The sequence below is a fragment of the Octopus bimaculoides genome, chromosome 19, assembly GCF_001194135.2.
Source record: "Octopus bimaculoides isolate UCB-OBI-ISO-001 chromosome 19, ASM119413v2, whole genome shotgun sequence".
Taxonomy (NCBI): Eukaryota; Metazoa; Mollusca; class Cephalopoda; order Octopoda; family Octopodidae; genus Octopus; species Octopus bimaculoides.
Genome location: NC_068999.1, coordinates 22694482 through 22704718, shown reverse-complemented (window position 1 = coordinate 22704718; position 10237 = coordinate 22694482). Strand labels below are relative to the sequence as shown.

Sequence of the window (10237 nt, the reverse complement as noted above, 5' to 3'; positions counted from 1 at the left end):
TTTTTTAAAATTATAGCGATTGGGTTTGTATATGCTCTGGACCTAAATTACACCTGTGACTTCCATGATCCAAAGAATTGGCCATTGAATTTCGTCATTTGGTTTCCTAATTAGATTATTCCGTCATGGTGCATATATAAAAGTTACATTGCGTTAAAAAATAACGTATTCATTTGTCATCATTAGTAACTACTCATAAATTTTGTTACTAAAAAATTGATCATCAGATCATACGTACCAACCGTCTCTGTACCTTATCTTTTCGAGGCGGATCACACTGCCTTATGATTCCATCACATGCGTTCTTGTTTCCTACAGTCTTCTGGTTTGTTTGAATCGATTTAAAATATCATATTTTGAACAATAATTTTTATCATTCAGTGATGTTATATCTCTATCCACTTTTGCCTTTAGCATTCGGAATGAGCAAGGTAAAAACAGCAGTCAACGAGCAGCAAGAAAAGAGGAGCACTCTAATATTTATGAAATATATAAAACAACGGAATGTTTACGGAAGTCTGCGGTTCACTTACGAATGACGAAGAACAAGCTCAGTACACAAAACTATCGATGCACAGACACAAACTCGTTGCTCAAGAAAATTTGAGAAACAAATTTATACTCATGCAAATGAATTTCGCAGGAAAATTCTTGCTGGGTAAAGCTCAATTGGTACATAAGTGATAGAAACCAGTTACCGCATTTGCTGTTACGATACACCATCGTAGATTATATTAGCTACTGTCATCTTTAACATAACAATGACTATGTAAAGCGAACTATCATAGCACTTTTGGCTGCACTTCTTGATAAACTTCGTGATCTATTCGGACAGCTAATGTGATATAAGAAATGGATTTATGGACCCAGTGATTGCAGCAAAAAGAACAACGTATTTGTCGTACGAGCATATCTTCGTCTGGTACCCCCACTCTATGCAACTTCAGTGAAATTTCATTGTCACAAGTCATAGTGGGTGACCCAAGGACGGAGATAATGTCAAAAAGATTGCATGTCACTATGTGGTAGCATGGTGAGTCATCGTTACTGATACCGAAACGTTTGGTAAATTGCTCAACACGTCTTGAACGAAAATTTAAGTCATGTTCATGTCCCAAAGAAATATTAATGCAGAATGCAATTCAGTGAATATCGATGTGCTGTGGAATCAAGTAATCGTCTATTCCCAGTACACTTAATACTCACTATGTTAAATCTCACTATGCTTGAATAGAAATGAGATGGTATAAAGCAGATGTCGTCATCTGTAAGTTTGACAAACTTATATGAAATATTGTTTCCTCTGGTTTTGAGTTAGGTTGGTGTAACTGGAGAATGGAGTTGTGTTTCTGCCTAAGCTTCAGATGGTACATCGTGCATTGATACATCTATAGTAAGACAAATGAAAAAGAAAAGAGTAAAACAAAGGAAATTGAAGGCCCGTGCTAAGTTTGTATTTGAAGACATTTAAAAAGTTTTTTGCATTGAGAGTTGAAGCTGCAAATATCAAACCAGTTAACGCTACGGAAACGAAGCATACGCGCACGCGAGCACGGACACGCGCGCGCATGCGCGCTACAGAAGTGTCTTCGAGGGTGTGAATAGTTAAGCATAAGAAAGAGGAAGAAGAGAGGGAGAGTAAGTACTGAATACAAAACGTAGGACTATGTAATTTATTCGAAACTCAGACTTCACAAATATTTACTCCAAGTTTTATATATTTATGTAATTTAATATAAATGATGTATAAAAATACACTTATTTGTTTATATATATTTGTGAAAGCGCGTGGTTTAATAGTTAGGGCATTCAGCCAACGAATATGAGTTTGAAAACCGGCGACGCGTTCTGTCCTTCTGCAAGACACTTTATTTTTCGTTGTCCCAGTCCACTCAAGTGGCAAAAATCAGTAGTGCCTTTATTTCAAAGGATCACCTTGTCACATTCTGTGTCACGCAGAATATCTCTGAGAATACATTAAGGGAACGCGTGTCTGTGGAGTTTCAGCCACTTGCAGGCTGATCGGATCAACTGAGGCACTGATCGTCGTAACAGACGGAGTGCCAGTTATATTTATGAACAAAAAACGTACGAACTCATACCTCCACATTTTTAGCATTGCTGTGAAAGTAGGCCCACGAAGACCTTTTCGCTAGCTTAGGATAAGAATTGAACCAGGTAGTTATTAAGATTCACACATCTCCTTCACCCAAACTATCACTAATAGTAAAGGCTTAACTAAAAATAGCCTCATGACTTCTCCAACTATGATTTGAGGTAATCAACTTTTCCGGCATGTTCATTTAACTACATCTCATTGAAGAACATTTATGAAAGAATTCCAATGAAATTAAAAGCTAAAATTTGACCTTAGTCTGTTCTAAATTAATTATTAAACTGATATTTGAAGTGAATAAAGGTCGATTTTAGACATAAACTCTTATTGATACTTTAGATAGCAGTTTGTATAATTACGTATCAAGAGACTATCTTTTTAATTAAATTACTGATTACCATCTTCGCCAGTTTTCATTATTGTCGATGTATAATAATAGGTCAATCCCGATCAAGTAGGTCTATGATCATAAAGCGTTTCAACTGTGACTATCCTGTTTTTATTTAATACATAATCTATCGAGGAATATTATAATTAATGTGCTATGTTTTTTCAAAACAGCAGAGAGTGATTCAGGAATATTTCACTGCTATTTTTAGTCGATTTATTGACTACATAAAGGCTCCTTCTTGTACGTTTATGTAATGTCACAATGATTTAGAAATTTCTCTTTCAGAAAAATTGTGAGTCAATCAATTTACCGAAATATAACGGTAGGCAGAGTTGATATAATGGCAGACAAGTTAAAGTGAGGTCGTCCAGCGTAGTTGCTCGACCTACTACTACAAATAAAGATCAAATTTCCTTCAAACCACATCCTGGCGTCTCTAAATAAGGAAAGGTCACATTGGATAATGTGATTCTAGATACACTATACCTGACTAAAAGATGGGATAGTTATGGCCGATATGTCTTTGATCATAGACAGATCTGCTCGATCTGGTATCACTTGGGTCCTAACAATCACGATAACATACAATCAATTAATTAATCAATCATTCACTAAACACCTGCAAGTTAATAGATCTAGCTGTAAATTGGTATTGACAGTAAGTTTTGTTAGCTCCTATAAAGGCGGTGAGCTGACAGAATCGTTAGAGTGTGAGGCTAAAATGCTTTCTGGCTTTTTATATTATAAGTTCAACTTTCACGGCGGCCGATGTTTTTTTTCTTGCCTTTTATACTTTCGGGGTAATAAAATAATACAAGTTCAGCACTGAAGTTTATGTAATCGACTTACTCTCCCAACCACTAAAATTGCTGGCCTTATGCTAAAATTTGAAATCAGTGTTTGTTCTTGTAAGACAACGTGGAGAGAACCCCTTACTAGAGGGTCAAATTTCGTCCCATCGAACTTTGAAACATTTCTTTGATGAAGGTTCTAAAACTCCATATGAAAAACTTGTGCAAACCTTAAGACCAAAATATTAATTTAGTATAAGTTTCGTGCCTTTAAACTTATGAAAGTAAAAGTTCTTTTATTTTTAGTATAGAGGCGTCCACGTAAGTTCTTATGCACTTGTAATTCGAGTCTCACGCTAAAGCCTTTCTGAGGTTAAGCTAAAATCATCGATTACTTTTATTTTGAATCAGCTTAATATTGCTAATCTTTAGCCCCAGGTTAAGTTACAGGCTGGGATCCCAGAAACCTGGATTCAGGTTCCTCAAGCTGTCTGACGTAACTAATTAACTAGACCTAGATAGTTGCTTCAATGAAGTTAGAATTTATCTTATCTGCAAATCTTTTAAGTTTGTACTTTAGAAATGAGGGTATTATCATCCACATGCTCATGCGACATTGGAGCTAGACGAGACAGGATACTTTAGTGTTATCTTGTTAACCATTGTTCCAAGTTCAAATGCCACTTGAATAAATTTTGTCTTTCATTCATTTCTTCTACAGAGTTTAAAACATGAAACTTGTGTGATATGTCAAAGCTGGTAATATACAGTTTGGCAGACAGAAATTGATGGGTGTTTAAAACTCGGTCATAGCAAATGTGAGAGGCTATTGTGACATTACGGTTTCAAAGAATTCGTGGTATGTTTAACAGTTAATTAATAACTATCCAAAGCGAAATGTATTTGGAGTAAGCACTAATTTCCTTTATTTCAAGCAACGATTTCAATTTACAGCGTGAAGCAAATAAGGCGTAGTGAGCTGGCAGACTCGTTACCATTGTTCAACGATATTTCATCCGGCTCTTTAGCCTGCCGCGGTCGACTTTACTTTTCATCTTCTCGGAATCGATTAAATAAGTACTAATTGAACACTGGGGATTAATGTAATTTATTTTACTCTTCCTCTTAAAATTACTGGTCATGTACTAAAATTTCAAAGAAATATTTATATTATTGTTTTCTGCTTATTTTCAAAATAATCTTCCCAATTATAGACATGTTAGAAAAGGAATTTAATGAAAACGTAATTTGAACACTGTCAGTTTAACTTTAAATGTTTTTAAAAAACGCTTTTGACTCTCGAACTACTTTTACTGACAAAACAAAAATGAAAATACACTGTTGTTTTTTAAATCTAAATTAATTTTATTTTCAAAGTTATATTTCACATAGGAACTAGCATAGCGCAGGTATTTATGGTGGAACAAATAACCATTCAATCATACCGTTAATGATTTCATATGAATAGGCACACTGATAATTCTTCTATTGACTCATTTCTCTTCATATTATAAATATTCATCTCCTGTTTTGCCTGTAGACCACAAATATGTAATAGAGAAACATAAGTGTATAGATCAATAGCAACACATGACTGATTTGATCGATCACTGAATTAAATCAAGCAAAATCGTTCATGAATTTGGAGAAGTTTGTGTACCATAATGTGAAAGAGTTGGAACTGTAAGAATTCTCGTCTCGCCACAGAAAATGTACTTATTCAATATTTAGTTCAGTGTTCTACTGACTTTCCTTTTTTGCCTTCTACATAGAGGTTGGCATACAAAATATAGAGATAAATATATCAATATATGGCGGCTTGAGGAAACTGAATAGAAACAAGACCCGTGAACCTTTGATATAAAATTTATAAATGAAACGACAAAAAAGTTAGATAAATAATGTGTAAAATAAGTTGAAGTATTATTAAAAATAAAATGTAAAAACATAAATCTCATGTTTTATTTACTCCTAAATAATGTACATAGTTGAATGTAGAGATGTTTTAGTTTGTCATTGTAGTTATTTTAGGGCTCCTGTCGGAAAGGATGTGTTAAAATAAGTTTCTTGCTGCATTTGAACTCAGAACATAGAAGGACTAAACTAAAAATCGTATTATAATACGATTATTCTAAAGATCAATTTCTTTATTGCCCACAGGGAGCTAAACACAGAGGGGACATACAAGGACAGATAAAGGGTTTAAGTCGATTACATCAACTCCAGTGCGTAACTGATATTTATTTAATCGACCCCGAAAGGATGAAAGGCAAAGTTGACCTCGGCGGAATTTGAACTCAGAACGTAACGGCAGACAAAATACCGCTAAGTATTTCGACAGGCGTGCTAACGATTCTGCCAGTCCGCCGCCCTACAATTATTCTAAAGATCAGCGTTCCGCCGTTTCTGTCACGCAGCCAATTTAAAAACGGATTTCCTTTTACTATGCAAAAAGATCGGCTTTGAAAGAAATATTTAAGATGAATCAACACAACATATTACTGATATTCTTCTCTGTAGAGGCTTGCTGGTAAATTTTAAAATCAATATATTACTGATATTTTCTTTACCAGCCGTGGAAGAATGAGAGGCAAGATAGTCTCTGGTGTGATTTGAACTTCACACGTGTAAAACTCGAACTCAGAATGTAAAAATCATTCAGTCTAGCCATTTACTCTTTCTGCTAAATCTCTTACTGTTGATACAACAATAATGATGATTTCAAATTTTGGTACAAGGCCAGCAATTCTGGGGGAGGAAACAAGTAGATTACATCGACTCCATTACTTGACTAGAAGATTATTTTTTTCAGCTCTGAGAGAATAAAAGATGGAATTAACTTGTCATGATTTGAATTTGGAGCTCAGAGTGTTGAAACGAATTTCGCAAAACACTCTATACGGCGCTCTAATGACTCTGCCTATTTGCAGCCTTTGCAACAGCAGCAAAAATAATGATTTCAAATTTTGGCACAAAGCCAGCAATTTTTAGGGTGGTGGGTAAATCGATTACATCGACCGGAAGAATTATTGCTAAGTATTTTGCCTGACTCGTTAACGATTATGCCAGCTCGCAACCTTCAATCCTTCCTATCATATGCACAAAGCCTGATTTTTTTCTGTGGGGCTGGTTAAATCGATTACGTCGATCCCAGTAATTGACTGGTATTTTATTTTATCGACCCCGAGAGGATGAAAGATAAAATCGACCCCAGCGGAATTTGAACTCAGGTCGGAATGAAGCAGAAGAAACACCACTAAGTATTTAGTCCAACTTGCTAACGGTTCAGCCATCTCGTCACCCAAACAATAACAATAATAAATACGAAGAAATATGGAATTTTGTGACTTTCATGTCTTCTCAAAATGGTTACGAAGGGGGTTGAAACCGCATCGCAGCCTTAGCTGTCGTGAGCATAGCTCTTTGACTGTCAAATGATATGCTGCAAGAAACCAATAACAGGATAATCAGAATATAATAACATTCAGTAAACATATGCAATAACTGAAACCTTATCCGCAAATCAACAAAATATTCTCATCACTTCTCCGTTGCAGTACTTTGCTTCATATTTAAATAAACTAAAGCAGTAATATTAATAAACAATAAATAACTTGAATTTACGTCACGACATTTTATTGTGGGTTCCGGAAGTTAATACTGTCGTCTGCTTTTTTCAAATAATAACGTCTGCCAATATTTCTTGTCTTTGTTTGGTCGATTCGTGCGATTATCTGGTGTCATATTTCCTTGTGCTAAATTCAAGAAACTGAGGATTATAAAACATCGAATTCTGTAGGAAATGTATAAATCCACTAGTTGAATTGAAGGAAATTACAGATTGTGCACACATGCCGGGACGGATGCAGAAAATAAAATATGTAGAAAGACAACAGAAGATTGAAATTAAGTTTCATTGTTATTTCAAATGTCAACTTCCTTTCGATCGAAATATTCATAAATTAACATTCAGTCAAAGCAAGCTGATAGAGTAGCATGACTAATAAAGCACCTCCTTCAACGGTTATGCCACTAACTTGTTTTGCAGTGTTTAGTGTCGTTTCTTTACATAAACATTACACTGTTGTAGGAATCGTTGGTCCTTTCATCATCCCTGAAAATAAGTAACAGGTGCATACTGAGGCGTTGCAATAGAGCGCGCTACCACCCTTACAAAATAAACATTGTGCACAATCATTAAATATGATTAGTACGTTTCATTTATATTACTTGTTAAATTATATTAATCAATAGCAGCCTGCTGGCGTCAGGTTCTACATTTAGCACAAATATATCATGTTATTAAACTAATGAAAAACGTCAATGTGAGAGACATGAATGATATATTGTTTCCCATAATGTTTCAGTTCACTGAGAAAACAAGAACAATATATGATCATTTATTCAAGAAACTTGCCTAGGAAACTTGCCGATTTGAAGTGGTGCAGATATTCCTAGAAATAAATCCAGAGGTCTTAACAAGTATCAGTGTTTGTTAACTGTTAACATACCGAGGATTTTTGTTAAGGATTAGAAGCGTCACAGAGCTCTCTATCATTGGCGTAAGATAAATGAATTGTTTTCAACTGGGAATCGAAAACGCATCGTGATTTCGACGCTGGTCAAATTTATGATACCTTGTTTTAGAACTCACAAAACTAAAACAATCCAAACAGTTTAATTACCAGTATGATTATGCGCATATATATATATATATAAGCCCAGTAATATCCTATCGGTCATTTTTGCCGAACAGCTACGTTACGGGGACGTACACACACCACCGGTTTTCAAGCGATAATGGGGGACAGACAGACACACACACACACACACACACACACACACACACACACACACACATATATATATATATAATATTTATATACGATGGGCTTCTTTCAGTTTTCGTCTATCAAATCCTCTCACAAGGCTTTGGTCGGCCCGCGGCTATAGTAGAAGGCACTTGCCCAAAGTACCACGCAGTGGGTCTGAATCTCATCAAGTTCCTTTAGATCTTCAGTTTAATATGCTTAATTGATAGCATTAGATTGATATCCTAAGATCTTGGTTTCTATGAACAACATAATTTATAGTAATAGATATTTGTTGTAAGCAGGGAGAATCGGTAGCGCACCGAACACAATGCTTAACATTTCTTCCGACTCTTTCTGTTCTGAGTTCAAATTCTACCGAGATCAACTTTACCTTTCATACTTTCTAGATCGATAAAATAGAGTAGCATCTGAGACCAATATAATCGACGAACCAATCCTCTAAAATTTCTTGCCTTGTGCCAAAATTTGAAATAAAATATATATACTGTCATTAATGTGAGAAAATTTTGTTAAAGTTTACCAAAACAATGAAGTTAAATGCTGGATAGAGACGAAAACTTACAGCAAGTCAAAAGTAATTTAAAATATATTACGTTCTTTTGGCTTTAATTTAATTATACACCTGTCTTTCTCATATTTTAGTCTTGTCTGAAATATTTATGCCTGCATAATTAACAGAGCAAATGTATTGCGGTATTGACAGACACTCTTACCACCAAACTATTTTTTCAATCAGACATGTCAGGGTTTAGTTAGTACACACGCACAATTCAGCTGCTGCTAACCCTCATAAACAGCAGCCAAGATCCACAAATTACAATCTGAAATAATAGTCATATTGAACTATACGGTATATTTACAGAAGTGTGTCCCTCACCACACACAAGTTTGTTTCCTCATAACTTCCAGAAAAATGAATATTTTTCAATGAAATTTTCTACAAACACGCTTCGGATGGGACAGATTATTACTATATAGGGATTTTTAGTGGGTGAAAATCTTTTTCTGAGGGTGTGGAGAGGAGTTTTGGAAAATTCACTCGAGTCGGCTTTGTTTCCTCATAACTTTCAGAAAACGGAAATTTTTTTTATGAAATTTTCTACAAATACCTTTCAGATGGTGTAGATTACAATTATATCGGAATTTAATGTGAAAAATAAAATTGTTGGTCACGTACACACACGTCACAATTTTTTTAGAAATTTCAAGTTTCATTTTGTAAATGTTTGTCAATATGTATGTATGTGAGCTCATCAATTTTTTTTCATATTGAATTCCGATATAATAGCAGTGTACACACTCTGAAGGGTATTTGTAGAAAATTTCATTAAAAAATACCCATTTTTCTTGAAGTTATGAGGAACACTTATGAAGAACAAGTCGGTGGGGGAACACTTGTGTTGGTAAACCGAACAATACTTCCCCTGATATACAAATGTCGGGTCTATCATGAATGAAATAAGTTTCATCATAGATTCTCGACTAAAATGGATCTTAGACTATATGACAACGCCAAAGTGTACTTGGAGCTGAACAGATTTCTGCGTGGGCGCGCGATCTAGTAGATATAGCAGCAATTTGCTTCTGAACCACGCGTTGCCGTCTAAAATTAGAAAAGGAGACACTGGAAAATGTAATCACATACATACAAAGAAAGTGTGTGTTTGTGTGTGTGTGTGTAAGTTGGAATAAACTTTAGTGTATTAACTTAAACCACGAAATCAAGTATGTTCCTTTACATACATACATACATACAAACATACATACATACATACATACATATATACATATGAGGAAAAAGAATAAGAACACACAGTATGGTAGAAGCCATAGCCACTCATAATAAAAATGAGTACTGGTGGAATGTCCCAGAGAAGACCTCAATAAAATGTAAGCACAACAGACCTGATATAATGATTTGGGATAGAGAAGAGAAATTGTGTACAGTTGTGGAAATTAGCTGCCCAGCGGATGTTAATATAAAGCTGAAGATCAGTGAAAAAGAGAATACCTACGCTGAACTATTGACAAATCTGCAGTTACTCTATCCAGATTACAAGTTCAGGTTTATACCTGTAATTATTGGGGCCCTGGGATATGTGAC

The 10237-nt window shown here is 35.0% G+C and overlaps 1 protein-coding gene across 1 annotated transcript in view; it reads right to left on the bottom strand.

The window, feature by feature from the left end:
- The window catches only part of LOC106871644 (calcium and integrin-binding protein 1), a 443076-nt gene extending 442731 nt beyond the window's left edge, over window positions 1-345 (bottom strand). Inside the window, exon 1 of the mRNA XM_052974762.1 lies at window positions 341-345. The gene's annotated coding sequence lies outside the window, so the exon portion shown is untranslated. The remainder of the gene's footprint in view (window positions 1-340) is intronic.
- Window positions 346-10237: the final 9892 nt, after the last annotated feature.